Consider the following 13,654-nt stretch of genomic DNA (forward strand, 5'->3'; position numbering starts at 1 on the left):
AGCTCCCATGAGGACAGTTCGCACCCTCACCCGCCACACTGTTTATGCATTGTTCTTGAAAGTGTTGCAAAGATGTGTCTTTCACCCAAGAGGAACGTGCCCTACAAGGACACAATCAGAGACCAGAGCCTGGTGTGCATGTGATCAATGAGCTGTACTTCCCCCACAACAAATCTGTTTCCACTTCAAATCACACGTTTCTCAGCTGCATGTTTTCTCTGGTGCATAATAAGATTTCCCTTGTGAGCAAAGCCTTTCCCACATTCAGTGCACTTGTGAGGTTTCTCACCTGTATGTGTTCTCTGGTGGCTAGTAAGTTCTCTCTTTGTAGCAAAACCTTTCCCACATTCAGTGCACACATGAGGTTTCTCACCTGTATGTGTTCTCTGGTGGCTAATAAGGTAGTCCATCCGAGCAAATCGTTTCCCACATTCAGTGCACACATGAGGTTTCCCACCTGTATGTGTTCTCTGGTGGCTAATAAGGCGCCCCTGATAAGAAAACCCTTTCCCACAATCGGTGCACTCATAAGGTTTCTCGCCTGTATGCATTCTATGGTGGATAGTAAGCTGTCCCTTTGTAGCAAATCCTTTCCTACATTCAGTGCACATATGAGGTTTCTCACCTGTATGTGTCCTTTGGTGGATTTTAAGAACCCCCTTCTGAACAAACCATTTCCCACATTCAGCGCACCCATGAGGTCTCTCACCTGTATGTGTTCTATGGTGGCTAATAAGATGTCCCTTATGAGCAAACCCTTTCCCACATTCAGAGCACACATGAGGTTTCTCACCTGTATGTGTTCTATGGTGGCTAATAAGATTTCCCTTCTGAACAAATCCTTTCTCCCATGCAGTGCACTCATGAAGTTTTTCACCTGTATGTGTTCTTTGGTGGCTTATAAGATTTCCCTTTTGAACAAACCCTTTCCCGCATTCAGTGCATTCATGAGGTTTCTCACCGGTATGCGTTCTCTGGTGGATAGTAAGCTCTCCCTTTGTACCAAACCCTTTCCCGCATTCAGTGCACTCATTAGGCTTCTCACCTGTATGCCTTCTCTGATGGCTAATTAGATGTCCCTTCCGAGCAAACCCTTTCCCACATTCAGTGCACACATGAGGTTTCTCACCGGTATGTGTTCTCTGGTGGTAAATAAGATGTCCCTTATGTGTAAACCCTTTCCCACATTCAGTGCACACATGGGGTTCCTCACCTGTATGTGTTCTCTGGTGGATAGTAAGAAGCCACTTCCGAGCAAACCCTTTCCCACATTCAGCGCACACATGAGGTTTCACACCTGTATGTGTTCTCTGGTGGATAGTAAGATCTTGCTTATGAGCAAACCCTTTCCCACATTCAGTGCACACATGAGGTTTCTCACTTGTATGTGTTCCCTGGTGCCTAGTAAGAGATCCCGCCTCAGCAAATCCTTTTCCACATTCAGTGCACTCATGGGGTTTCTCACCTGTATGTGTTCTCTGGTGGATAGTAAGCAGCCACTTCCGAGCAAACCCTTTCCCACATTCAGTGCACTCATGAGGTTTCATACCCGCATGTGTTCTCTGGTGGCTAGTAAGCTTTCCCTTCTGAGCAAACCCTTTCCCACATTCAGTGCACACATGAGGTTTCTCACCGGTATGTGTTCTCTTGTGGCTAATAAGATAGTCCATCCGAGCAAACCGTTTCCCACATTCAGCACACACATGAGGTTTCTCTCCTGTATGTGTTCTCTGGTGGATAGTAAGCAACCACTTCTGAGCAAACCCTTTCCCACATTCAGTGCACACATGAGGTGTCTCACCTGTATGTGTTGTCAGGTGGTGAATAAGATGTCCCTTATGAGCAAACCCTTTCCCACATTCAGTGCACTCATGGGGTTTCTCACCGGTATGTGTTCTCTGGTGGCTAATAAGGTTGTCCATCCGAGCAAACCGTTTCCCACATTCAGTGCACACATGGGGTTTCTCTCCTGTATGTGTTCTCTGGTGGATAGTAAGCATCCACTTCTGAGCAAACCCTTTGCCACATTCAGTGCACTCATGAGGTTTCTCACCTGTATGTGTTCTCTGGTGTTGAATAAGATGTCCCTTCCGAGAAAACCCTTTCCCACATTCAGTGCACACATAAGGTTTCTCTCCTGTGTGTGTTCTCTGGTGGATAGTAAGCACTACCTTCTGAGCAAACCCTTTCCCACATTCAGTGCACACGTGGGGTTTCTCGTTTGTGTGTGTTCTCTGGTGACTAATAAGATTTTGCTTATGAGCAAACCCTTTCCTACATTCAGTGCACACATGAGGTTTCCCCCTGGTATGTGCTCTGTGGTGGTGAATTAGACGACCCTTCTGAGCAAGCACTTTTGCGCTTTCATTGGAGACATGGGGTTTCTCAGGTGTATGCATTTGCTGGTGGCAGATGAGTTTATTATGCAAATGGGGACTATTCTCAAGTTCAGTGCACAGATAATTATTTTCACCCATGTACTCATGTGCGCAATAATTCTGTTCTTGAGTCGTTTCCCACATTCTGAGCTCTCATGTGTAGGTCCTTTGTAGAGACAAACAATATTTTTCCATCCGACTGAAGTTTTAAAATAATTCAGGGCATGGATACAGTTGTATATTCACGTTTACATTTTAAACAAACTTGCCTTACATTCAGAATGTATAAAAATAGTACTCACATGTGCTCTGCCAAGAATAATGGGAAAAACAAAAAGGCTGCTCGTACTGCTCATCGCAGACTGTTGCTACCATTAGTGTGTAATGCTATTTAGTGTAGCTCTTGGTTACTGGATGTGACCACAAAGGGGGCTGCATGGACAGAAGCCACCATGTATCCAAAAGGCTTCTCAATCACAGTTCCTGGATACTCAAAATAAAAGGACAACTGGGCCCCAAACTTGCATACGGCCAAGGTGTGTACAAATTGCATAATCTGACAATGAAGCTTTGCACTGCGTTATTCCAGGGAAATTAGTCACTGTTGCACTCCTGGGGCATCCATCCCCTGAAATAAAAGGAGAGGCACATTATTAGTTTCAACACATTCATAGTCACAGGCCTCACATAGAACAGGCAGAATGGTTCTCAGCATTAGTGTTGTGCATTAATTATTCACAGAGTAACTAATAAGACTAATACTAGGGTACCATCTATTGGGGACATGCACCTCAATAGGTGGCAGAGTAGCAGTGTTTCAATGATAAAGATATGTGAACCCCAACCCACTCTGGAACAGTAATTATCACCCCAGAACTGGCCCATTCCGTCTTCACCGCCCCAAAATGGTATGCCACCCATCTCAAATCTCTCAAACCACTCAAGCACTGTTGGAATGTACCTGGAGAACCAACCCAACCCCCCAAAACAAGCCCCCCTAGGCAAGACTAACAAGGGCCTACAGATCAGAAATTAGAAAAGCCACAAAAAATAATTCTTTGGGATCGGAATCTTGAACTCTCTGGAATCCAGCAAGGAATTGCACAGAATTCTCTGAATGCAAGTCATTAGATTGCTCAAACCCTCCCCCACTTAACTCCCAATCCCTATGCAATGCATTATCCAAACATTTTCATAACATCAGTATCGATAGACAGTGACATTATCTCTAAAATAGCAATGATGCCCCCGACAACCTCCACTTCGGTGAAAAACCTCAGATGCACGATGGACTAAAATCTATCCCTCTCCCAACACATGGGGGGTCATTACGACCCAGGCGCTAATTGCGCCAACTTTACCACCATGGTGTAAACTACGTTTACACCATGGTGGATGGCGGATTTACCGCCCCATTCCAAGGTGAGTGGGGCGGTAAATCCCCATTTCCCATTTTCCCTTCCCCATTCCCATTTTTGCCCCATAGGGCATAATGGGAGTGGGGAAGGCGCTAATTACGCCACCGTAAATTACGGTGGCGTAATTAGCATCATGGCAGGTTAGCGCCATGGATTTTAACGGCTGCTAAGAGCAGCCGTTAAAATCAGAATAGGCGTTAAGGGTTAACGACGGCGTTAACCCTTAACGCCTGGGTCGTAATGAGGCCCATGAACTCCGAATCCAGAACCTGCTTTTTCCACCTACGCATTCTCAGGTGAATCTTCCTGTACCTCAACTACCCACACCGAATCTCTGCCATCCTCACCATCATCTTCTCCCGCTTAGACTATGCAAACTGTCTTTATTTAGGCACACCAGCGTTCCAATTTAGGAAACTCCAAAGCATCCAAAACACTGCGGCCTGCCTGCTTATTGGCCTCCCACCTAGAGAACACATCAGTCCCGCACTGAGAGTCCTACACTGGATCCCTACTGGTCAATGGACAGCCTTTAAAGCCATGTACATTAATCACTGTGCGTTCCACAGCACCGGTCCTGAATTCCTCCAAGATAAACTTGCATGATACCAATCCTCCATAGCCCTCACATCTGGTGCAGCACTTCTCTTAGTTATCCCCCATTATACTGCACCATACTGGGAAGTATCTCCTTCTCCATCCAAGCTCTCACCATCTGGAACTCTCCCCCTCTACACATCTGCTGCATTGACAACCACCTCACATTCAGGACGGCCCTCAAAACCTGGCTTTTTCCTTCCTCTTCTTGAATCCACTCTTCCACACTATCCTTTTATTTCACAGTACGGCAGATGCCAGCAGTGTTCACAGCGGCACACCACAATAACGTCATCCCTTTCTACTCCCACAGATGATCATACAACATACGTAAGCTGGTCAGATAGCACAGCGAGTAGAGCGCTCGCTTTGACATCAGTGGACAGCCCTATCTAATTATGAAACCCTTGTGTATAGGCGCGTTATAAATGCCATATCATATCATATCAAGGGGCTTAACCAAGTAATCTGAATGCTCAGTTCATAGGTTGACTGGAGGCAGAGAGGAAGTGCACCAGTTTAAAATCAGGCTATAGGACACAGTACACACTTAGATGGTTTTGGGGAGTAAGGATGCTCTGGGCAGGAGGACATAAAGTAAAGTGTGTTGAATGTATTTGCCTATTGCACTCAAAGAATGGCACTATCCAGGTCCTTCCCAATAGTAGTATGCTAACCCCACCAGAGGATGCACTCGAACGACCAGCCTATCAGTTTGGGAGACTTGGGCGTCAGAAAAACCTGACAAAGTGACATCGAAGATAAACTCTGAGTTTAAGGTATGTATACACCACACCACGTCTGGAGGCATGCCGCAGGCACGACACCCCATCCATGCACTCTAGAATGCAGCTACGCCCATGTCAAATCCAGTCTAGCTGCTCACATAACTTATCGCACTGAAACCACAGATGTGCCTCAACACCTCTGCCATTGGTATACAGCGACAACCTACAACAAATTCAGCATAGCTGGGAACACATTGAGTCTCCTGCACTAGCACTCTGTCTTGATCACCGACAGCATCCGCCCACATGCCTGACCTCTTGGGTTGCTTACTGGTGTCCAGCCAGCCCTCCTAAATCCTAATCCCAGCAGAATGCACACATGCATTTTAAAGTCTACTCTTAGAACGTTTTCCCCATAGTTGGACTGCAGTCCCCGAGGGCTTTCCAACCACAAAGCACATTGAGGACATACAAATAAGAAAATGGTGCGATATAAATGACAATTACAATACAATACTTGCAGCAGGACTAGTGTGCTACAGCACAAGGAAAAAAACACAAGCTGGGTGAATATACATTTTAAGTAGACATTTTATTCATCAGTACAGTGCATACATGCGCTAACATTTATCACTTCACATATAACTAAACTAGCTCATGAAAGATCCCTGTTACTAACAATAGAGGCTGCTGTGTGACAGGTCAGCCGCTTGCCAACAATCAGAGACGTCTGACAATTCTTATGTAATCACTGATGACCTCATTAAACATCGCCAAATATATATTTCCCCAAACACAAATATATAACCAACAGCACATACACAGCCAACAGCACATACATAACCGACAGTACATACACAACCAACAGCACATACACAACAGACAGCGCATACACCACCGACAGCACATACATAACCGACAGCACATACATAACCAGCAGGACATACATAACCAGCAGGACATACATAACCAGCAGCACATACACAACCAACAGCACATACATAAGCGACAGCACATACACAACCGACAGCACATACATAACCAGCAGAACATACATAACCAACCGCACATACATAACCAACAGCACATACATAACCAACAGCACACACATAACCAAAAGCACATACAAAACCAGCAGCACATACACAACCAACATCACATACATAAGCGACAGCACATACATAAGCAGAAGCACATAAACAACCAACAGCACATACACAACCAGCAGCACATACATAACTGACAATACACAACAGACAGCACATACACATTCAGCACATACATAAAACAATACAGAAAACAATGGTTAACACATATTCATAAGCAGGTAAGTACTTTATGAAACCCCCAATGCAAAGTAAATTAACCTTTTCCCAGCAACACACGTTATGGAATGTGTGACATTTTGGAGGGACAGATTTAAACACAAATTCAGAGGAAAGAATAGTCTATCAGGTAGCCAGGAAAGCCAATGTCACTTGAGCAAAGTCTAGAGAAGCTGAAGTTCTTCTTGCAGGTAAGTAAAAGTCTTGCACAATGTTTTAGGATTGTTTGTAGAAATAAAATTGCTGAAGGGCCACAAGCTGGGAGGTTTGGGAGAGGCAAAGTTGCAAGCAACACTGTAAAAGGGCAACCAAGACAAGTCTCAACTGAGAGCTAGCAAGGCTACACAACAAGAGGTAAGTACCCCTTTATTTAGAGTACCTTAGGTCTGAGGAAAGTGGTTCCAGCTGGCTTCTGTTCCAGTAGTAGGATGGCAGATCCTGTTGTTCCTGTGTCTCAGTCGTGGGGACAAGAGGGAGGATGTCTGGGGACTCCTGCACTACAGATTGAAGGTCAGCGGCAGCAATGGGCAAACTTCAGATCATTGGCACTTCGCGGTTTCAGATCCTTGCGTCTCTCGCAAATAACACGACTGTGGTTTTCGGATACCTTTATGAACTTTCCTAGCATCTGGGGTCCAGCACTCTGTTGAGGTGGCTCTGGCTTGGTTAGTCCTGCTTCATGGGAGTCTGGAGGATCTTCCTGGAGCTTGGGTCAGACATAAAAACGATGCACTCGATCTGGTGTTCTTCTCCCTGCCAATCGGTTCCTGTAGCAGCAGTGAAAGTACAGCCAGCTTTGAGAGGATGTCCAGATAAGTTCGCTTTGGGGTTGATTGGTCCCACCAACCCAAGGGGAGAATTCATCCTTGCAGAGCTTCTCTAGTCGAGGCGAATTCGGAGCTTCAGCACAGCAGCAGGAAGTTCTTCTTCGGATTCCTTCATCCAGTGGTCGACTCTGCCTTCCAAGCAAAAGACCTTGCCTCGTAGGCAGGTCTCTCAGAAATGTGATGTCCTTTACTTCCCTAACACAGAACAGGGTTCCTTTACCAGTCCAGCCCGTGCTCATCAGCAGCATTCCCAGAAATGCTGTGTCCTTCAATTCCTTAGCACAGAACAGGGTTCCTTTACTAGTCCACCCCTTGATCCTCAGCAGCATTCAAAGAAACATTGTGTCCTTTACTTCCCTGACATAGAAAAGGGCTCATTTACGAGTCCAGCCCTTGCTCATCAGCAGCATTCCCAGAAATGCTGTGTCCTTCAATTCCTTAGCACAGAACAGGGTTCATTTACTAGTCCAACCGTTGCTCCTCAGCAGCATTCTCAGAAATGCAGTGTCCTTTAATTCCTTAGCACAGAACAGTGTTCCTTTACTAGTCCAACCCTTGCTCATCAGCAGCATTCCCAGAAATGCTGTATCCTTTACTTCCCTAACAGAGAACAGGGTTCCTTTACCAGTGCATCACTTGCTCATCAGCAGCATTCCCAGATATGCAGTGTCCTTTGCTTCCCTAACACAGAACAGGGCTACTTTACCAGTCCAGCCCATGCTCATCAGCAGCATTCCCGGAAATGCTGTGCCTTTCAATTCCTTTGCACAGAACAGGGTTCCTTTACCAGTCCAACCCTTGCTCCTCAGCAGCATTCCCAGAATTGCAGTGTCCTTTAAATCCTTAGCACAGAACAGGGTTCCTTTACCAGTGCATCCCTTGCTCATCAGCAGCATTCCCAGAAATGCAGAGGCTTTTACTTCCCTAACAGAGAACAGGGTTCCTTTATCAGTTCAGCCATTGCTCATGAGCAGCATTCCCAGAAATGCTGTGTCCTTTACTTCCCTAACACAGAACAGGGTTCCTTTACCAGTCCAATCCTTGCTAATCAGCAGCATTCCCAGAAATGCTGTGCCCTTTCCTTCCCTAACACCGAACTGGGTTCCTTTACCAGTCCAACCGTTGCTCATCAGCAGCATTCCCAGAAATGCTATGCCCTTTACTTCCATAACACAGAACAGGTTCCTTTACCAGTCCTACCCTTGCTCATCAGCAGCATTCCCAGAAATGTTGTGTCCTTTACTTCCCTAACACAGAACCAGGTTCCTTCACCAGTCCAACCCTTGCTCATCAGCAGCATTCCCAGAAATGTTGTGTCCTTTACTTCCCTAACATAGAAGAGGGATCCTTTACCAGTCCAGCCCTTGCTCCTCAGCAGCATTCCCAGAAATGCTGTGTCCTTTACTACCATAACACAGAATAGGGCTCCTTTACCAGTCTAACCTTTGCTCATGAGCAGCATTCCCAGAAATGCTGGTTCCTTTACTTCCCTAACACAGAACAGGGGTCCTTTACCAGTCCAACCCTTGCTCCTCAGCAGGATTCCCAGAAATGCTGTGTCCTTCACTTCCCTAACACAGAACAGGGCTTCTTTACCAGTCAAGCCATTGCTCATCAGCAGCATTCCCAGAAATGCTAGTTCCTTTACTTCCCTAACACAGAACAGGGGTCCTTTACCAGTCCAACCCTTGCTCCTCAGCAGGATTCCCAGAAAAGCTGTGTCCTTTACTTCCCTAACACAGAATAGGGCTCCTTTACCAGTCCAAACTTTGTTCATCAGCAGCATTCCCAGAAATGCTGTGTCCTTTACATCCCTAACACAGAACAGGGCCCCTTTACCAGTCCAACCCTTTCTCCTCAGCAGCATTCCCAGAAATGCAGTGTCCTTTAATTCCTTAGCACAGAACAGGGTTCCTTTACTAGTCCAACCGTTGCTCATCAGCAGCATTCCCAGAAATGCTGTGTCCTTCAATTCCTTAGCACAGAACAGGGTTCCTTTACCAGTCCAACCCTTGCTCCTCAGCAGCATTCCCAGAAATGCAGTGTCCTTTAATTCCTTAGCACAGAACAGGGTTCCTTTACCAGTGCATCCCTTGCTCATCAGCAGCATTCCCAGATATGTAGTGTCCTTTACTTCCCTAACTCAGAACAGGGTTCCTTTACCAGTACAGCCATTGCTCATGAGCAGCATTCCCCTTGCTCATGAGCAGCATTCCCAGAAATGCTGTGTCCTTTACTTCCCTAACACCGAACAGGGTTCCTTTACCGATCCAACCCTTGCTAATCAGCAGCATTCCCAGAAATGCAGTGTCCTTTAATTCCCTGACACAGAACAGGGCTACTTTACTAGTCCAACCCTTGCTAATCAGCAGCATTCCCAGAAATGCTGTGTCCTTTAATTCCCTGACACAGAACAGGGCTACTTTACTAGTCCAACCCTTGCTAATCAGCAGCATTCCCAGAAATGCTGTGCCCTTTCCTTCCCTAACACAGAACTGGATTCCTTTACCAGTCCAACCCTTGCTCATCAGCGGCATTCCCAGAAATGCTGTGTCCTTTACTTCCCTAACACAGAACAGAGTTCTTTTACCAATCCAACGCTTGCTAATCAGCAGCATTCCCAGAAATGCAGTGTCCTTTAATTCCCTGACACAGAACAGGGCTACTTTACTAGTCCAACCCTTGCTTATCAGCAGCATTCCCAGAAATGCTGTGCCCTTTCCTTCCCTAACACAGAACTGGATTCCTTTACCAGTCCAACCCTTGCTCATCAGCGGCATTCCCAGAAATGCTGTGTCCTTTACTTCCCTAACACAGAATAGGGCTCCTTTACCAGTCCAACCTTTGCACATCAGCAGCATTCCCAGAAATGTTGTATCCTTTAATTCCCTAACATAGAAGAGGGTTCCTTTACTAGTCCAAGCCTTGCTCCTCAGCAGCATTCCCAGAAATGCTGTGCCCTTTCCTTCCCTAACACCGAACTGGGTTCCTTTACCAGTCCAACCGTTGCTCATCAGCAGCATTCCCAGAAATGCTATGCCCTTTACTTCCATAACACAGAACAGGTTCCTTTTCCAGTCCTACCCTTGCTCATCAGCAGCATTCCCAGAAATGTTGTGTCCTTTACTTCCCTAACACAGAACCAGGTTCCTTCACCAGTCCAACCCTTGCTCATCAGCAGCATTCCCAGAAATGTTGTGTCCTTTACTTCCCTAACATAGAAGAGGGATCCTTTACCAGTCCAGCCCTTGCTCCTCAGCAGCATTCCCAGAAATGCTGTGTCCTTTACTACCATAACACAGAATAGGGCTCCTTTACCAGTCTAACCTTTGCTCATGAGCAGCATTCCCAGAAATGCTGGTTCCTTTACTTCCCTAACACAGAACAGGGGTCCTTTACCAGTCCAACCCTTGCTCCTCAGCAGGATTCCCAGAAATGCTGTGTCCTTCACTTCCCTAACACAGAACAGGGCTTCTTTACCAGTCAAGCCATTGCTCATCAGCAGCATTCCCAGAAATGCTAGTTCCTTTACTTCCCTAACACAGAACAGGGGTCCTTTACCAGTCCAACCCTTGCTCCTCAGCAGGATTCCCAGAAAAGCTGTGTCCTTTACTTCCCTAACACAGAATAGGGCTCCTTTACCAGTCCAAACTTTGTTCATCAGCAGCATTCCCAGAAATGCTGTGTCCTTTACATCCCTAACACAGAACAGGGCCCCTTTACCAGTCCAACCCTTTCTCCTCAGCAGCATTCCCAGAAATGCAGTGTCCTTTAATTCCTTAGCACAGAACAGGGTTCCTTTACTAGTCCAACCGTTGCTCATCAGCAGCATTCCCAGAAATGCTGTGTCCTTCAATTCCTTAGCACAGAACAGGGTTCCTTTACCAGTCCAACCCTTGCTCCTCAGCAGCATTCCCAGAAATGCAGTGTCCTTTAATTCCTTAGCACAGAACAGGGTTCCTTTACCAGTGCATCCCTTGCTCATCAGCAGCATTCCCAGATATGTAGTGTCCTTTACTTCCCTAACTCAGAACAGGGTTCCTTTACCAGTACAGCCATTGCTCATGAGCAGCATTCCCCTTGCTCATGAGCAGCATTCCCAGAAATGCTGTGTCCTTTACTTCCCTAACACCGAACAGGGTTCCTTTACCGATCCAACCCTTGCTAATCAGCAGCATTCCCAGAAATGCAGTGTCCTTTAATTCCCTGACACAGAACAGGGCTACTTTACTAGTCCAACCCTTGCTAATCAGCAGCATTCCCAGAAATGCTGTGCCCTTTCCTTCCCTAACACAGAACTGGATTCCTTTACCAGTCCAACCCTTGCTCATCAGCGGCATTCCCAGAAATGCTGTGTCCTTTACTTCCCTAACACAGAACAGAGTTCTTTTACCAATCCAACGCTTGCTAATCAGCAGCATTCCCAGAAATGCAGTGTCCTTTAATTCCCTGACACAGAACAGGGCTACTTTACTAGTCCAACCCTTGCTTATCAGCAGCATTCCCAGAAATGCTGTGCCCTTTCCTTCCCTAACACAGAACTGGATTCCTTTACCAGTCCAACCCTTGCTCATCAGCGGCATTCCCAGAAATGCTGTGTCCTTTACTTCCCTAACACAGAATAGGGCTCCTTTACCAGTCCAACCTTTGCACATCAGCAGCATTCCCAGAAATGTTGTATCCTTTAATTCCCTAACATAGAAGAGGGTTCCTTTACTAGTCCAAGCCTTGCTCCTCAGCAGCATTCCCAGAAATGCTGTGCCCTTTACTTCCCTAACACAGAACAGGGTTCCTTTACCAGTCCTACCCTTGCTCATCAGCAGCATTCCCAGAAATGCTGGGTCCTTTACTTCCCTAACACAGAACCAGGTTCCTTCACCAGTCCAACCCTTGCTCATCAGCAGCATTCCCAGAAATGCTGTGTCCTTCACTTCCCTAACACAGAACAGGGTTCCTTCGCCAGTCCAGCCCTTTCTCATCAGCAGCATTCACAGAAATGCTGTGTCCTTTACTTCCCTGACACAGAACAGGGTTCCTTTCCTAGTCCAATCCTTGCTAATCAGCAGCATTCCCAGAAATGCTGTGTCCTTTCCTCCCCTAACACAGAACTGGGTTCCTTTACCAGTCCAACCGTTGCTCATCAGCAGCATTCCCAGAAATGCTATGCCCTTTACTTCCATAACACAGAACAGGGTTCCTTTACCAGTCCTACCCTTGCTCATCAGCAGCATTCCCAGAAATGCTAGGTCCTTTACTTCCCTAACACAGAACCAGGTTCCTTCACCAGTCCAACCCTTGCTCCTCAGCAGCATTCCCAGAAATGCTGTGTCCTTTACTACCATAACACAGAATAGGGCTCCTTTACCAGTCTATTTGCTCATCAGCAGCATTCCCAGAAATGATGTGTCCTTCACTTCCCTAACACAGAAGAGGGTTCCTCTACTAGTCCAAGCCTTGCTCCTCAGCAGCATTCCCAGAAATGCTATGCCCCCTTTACTTCCCTAACACAGAACAGGGTTCCTTTCCCAATCTGTAACGCTCACCTGGTTCCCACGGAGGCGCGGCGTCGAAGGCGCAGAACTCTGAAGATGGACAGGAAGGGCCCCTCTATTCTGGCTTCCCTGGCTCGTTGGATACCCTCCTGTGCGTGAAAAGGGAGTATTACCAACTGTGGAACAATGCTCAAGCCTCCCACTCCCTTCCAACACTCCACGATACCTCCTCCACGATTCCCCGTGAAGCCTCACCTTAGGGTTTGGAAGGATGAGCTCTCCATCCTGCTTCTGATGCAGGGGCGCGTTGAAACCCAGTTACTTCACTGGATTGAGGATTGATGGGAGTTCAGGTAAGCTTGACTGTTCAGGTAAGGCGCTGTAAAAGTTCTGTTCAAAAGTTCAAGCTTAATAATAATGTTCGTTGTCTAATTGCAGCAAGCGCTAATGCTTATGTCTTTTTCCCCTTAGGGGCCGGGGTTCGGAGTGCCGGAGATATGGCGCCGACCCGAAGTGAAACAGTTCTGGATGAGCGCTCAGATAATGTCTTTGCATTCGCTCATTCAATGTCTTTGTCTTTTTTCCCCATAGGGGCCGGGGTCCGGAGATGCCAGGAAGCGGCAGGACCCGAAATGCAGTGGGAATAATCCAACAGGTAAGACTTAAAAGGAAACTGAGCTTTCCTTATTCCTTTTCTCCCTCTCACCTTTGTTCTTGTCTTTTTTCCTCTAGGCGCCGGGGCGTAGCTGAATCCGGAAGATCGCTGCTGAAGATGGAAGCGCCTTGCAAAGGTGAGTAAAATGCAGCGCTGCAGCGATCGAAACAAAATGCCTTTAAAATGATGTCTTCCTTTTCAGGGCCGTTTGAGAAATGACTCCGGGATGCAGAT

The 13,654-nt window shown here is 46.7% G+C and overlaps 1 protein-coding gene and 1 pseudogene across 1 annotated transcript in view; one reads left to right on the forward strand and one right to left on the reverse strand.

Moving 5' to 3' along the window:
• The window catches only part of LOC138511195 (zinc finger protein 585A-like), a 139,472-nt pseudogene extending 136,799 nt beyond the window's left edge, over positions 1–2,673 (reverse strand).
• Positions 1–13,654, forward strand: part of LOC138511193 (zinc finger protein 84-like) — a 604,912-nt gene that overhangs the window by 398,206 nt on the left and 193,052 nt on the right. The gene's annotated exons all lie outside the window — the stretch shown is intronic.

The sequence above is a fragment of the Ambystoma mexicanum genome, chromosome 6p, assembly GCF_040938575.1.
Source record: "Ambystoma mexicanum isolate Mex_15411 chromosome 6p, UKY_AmexF1_1, whole genome shotgun sequence".
Lineage (NCBI taxonomy): Eukaryota > Metazoa > Chordata > Amphibia > Caudata > Ambystomatidae > Ambystoma > Ambystoma mexicanum.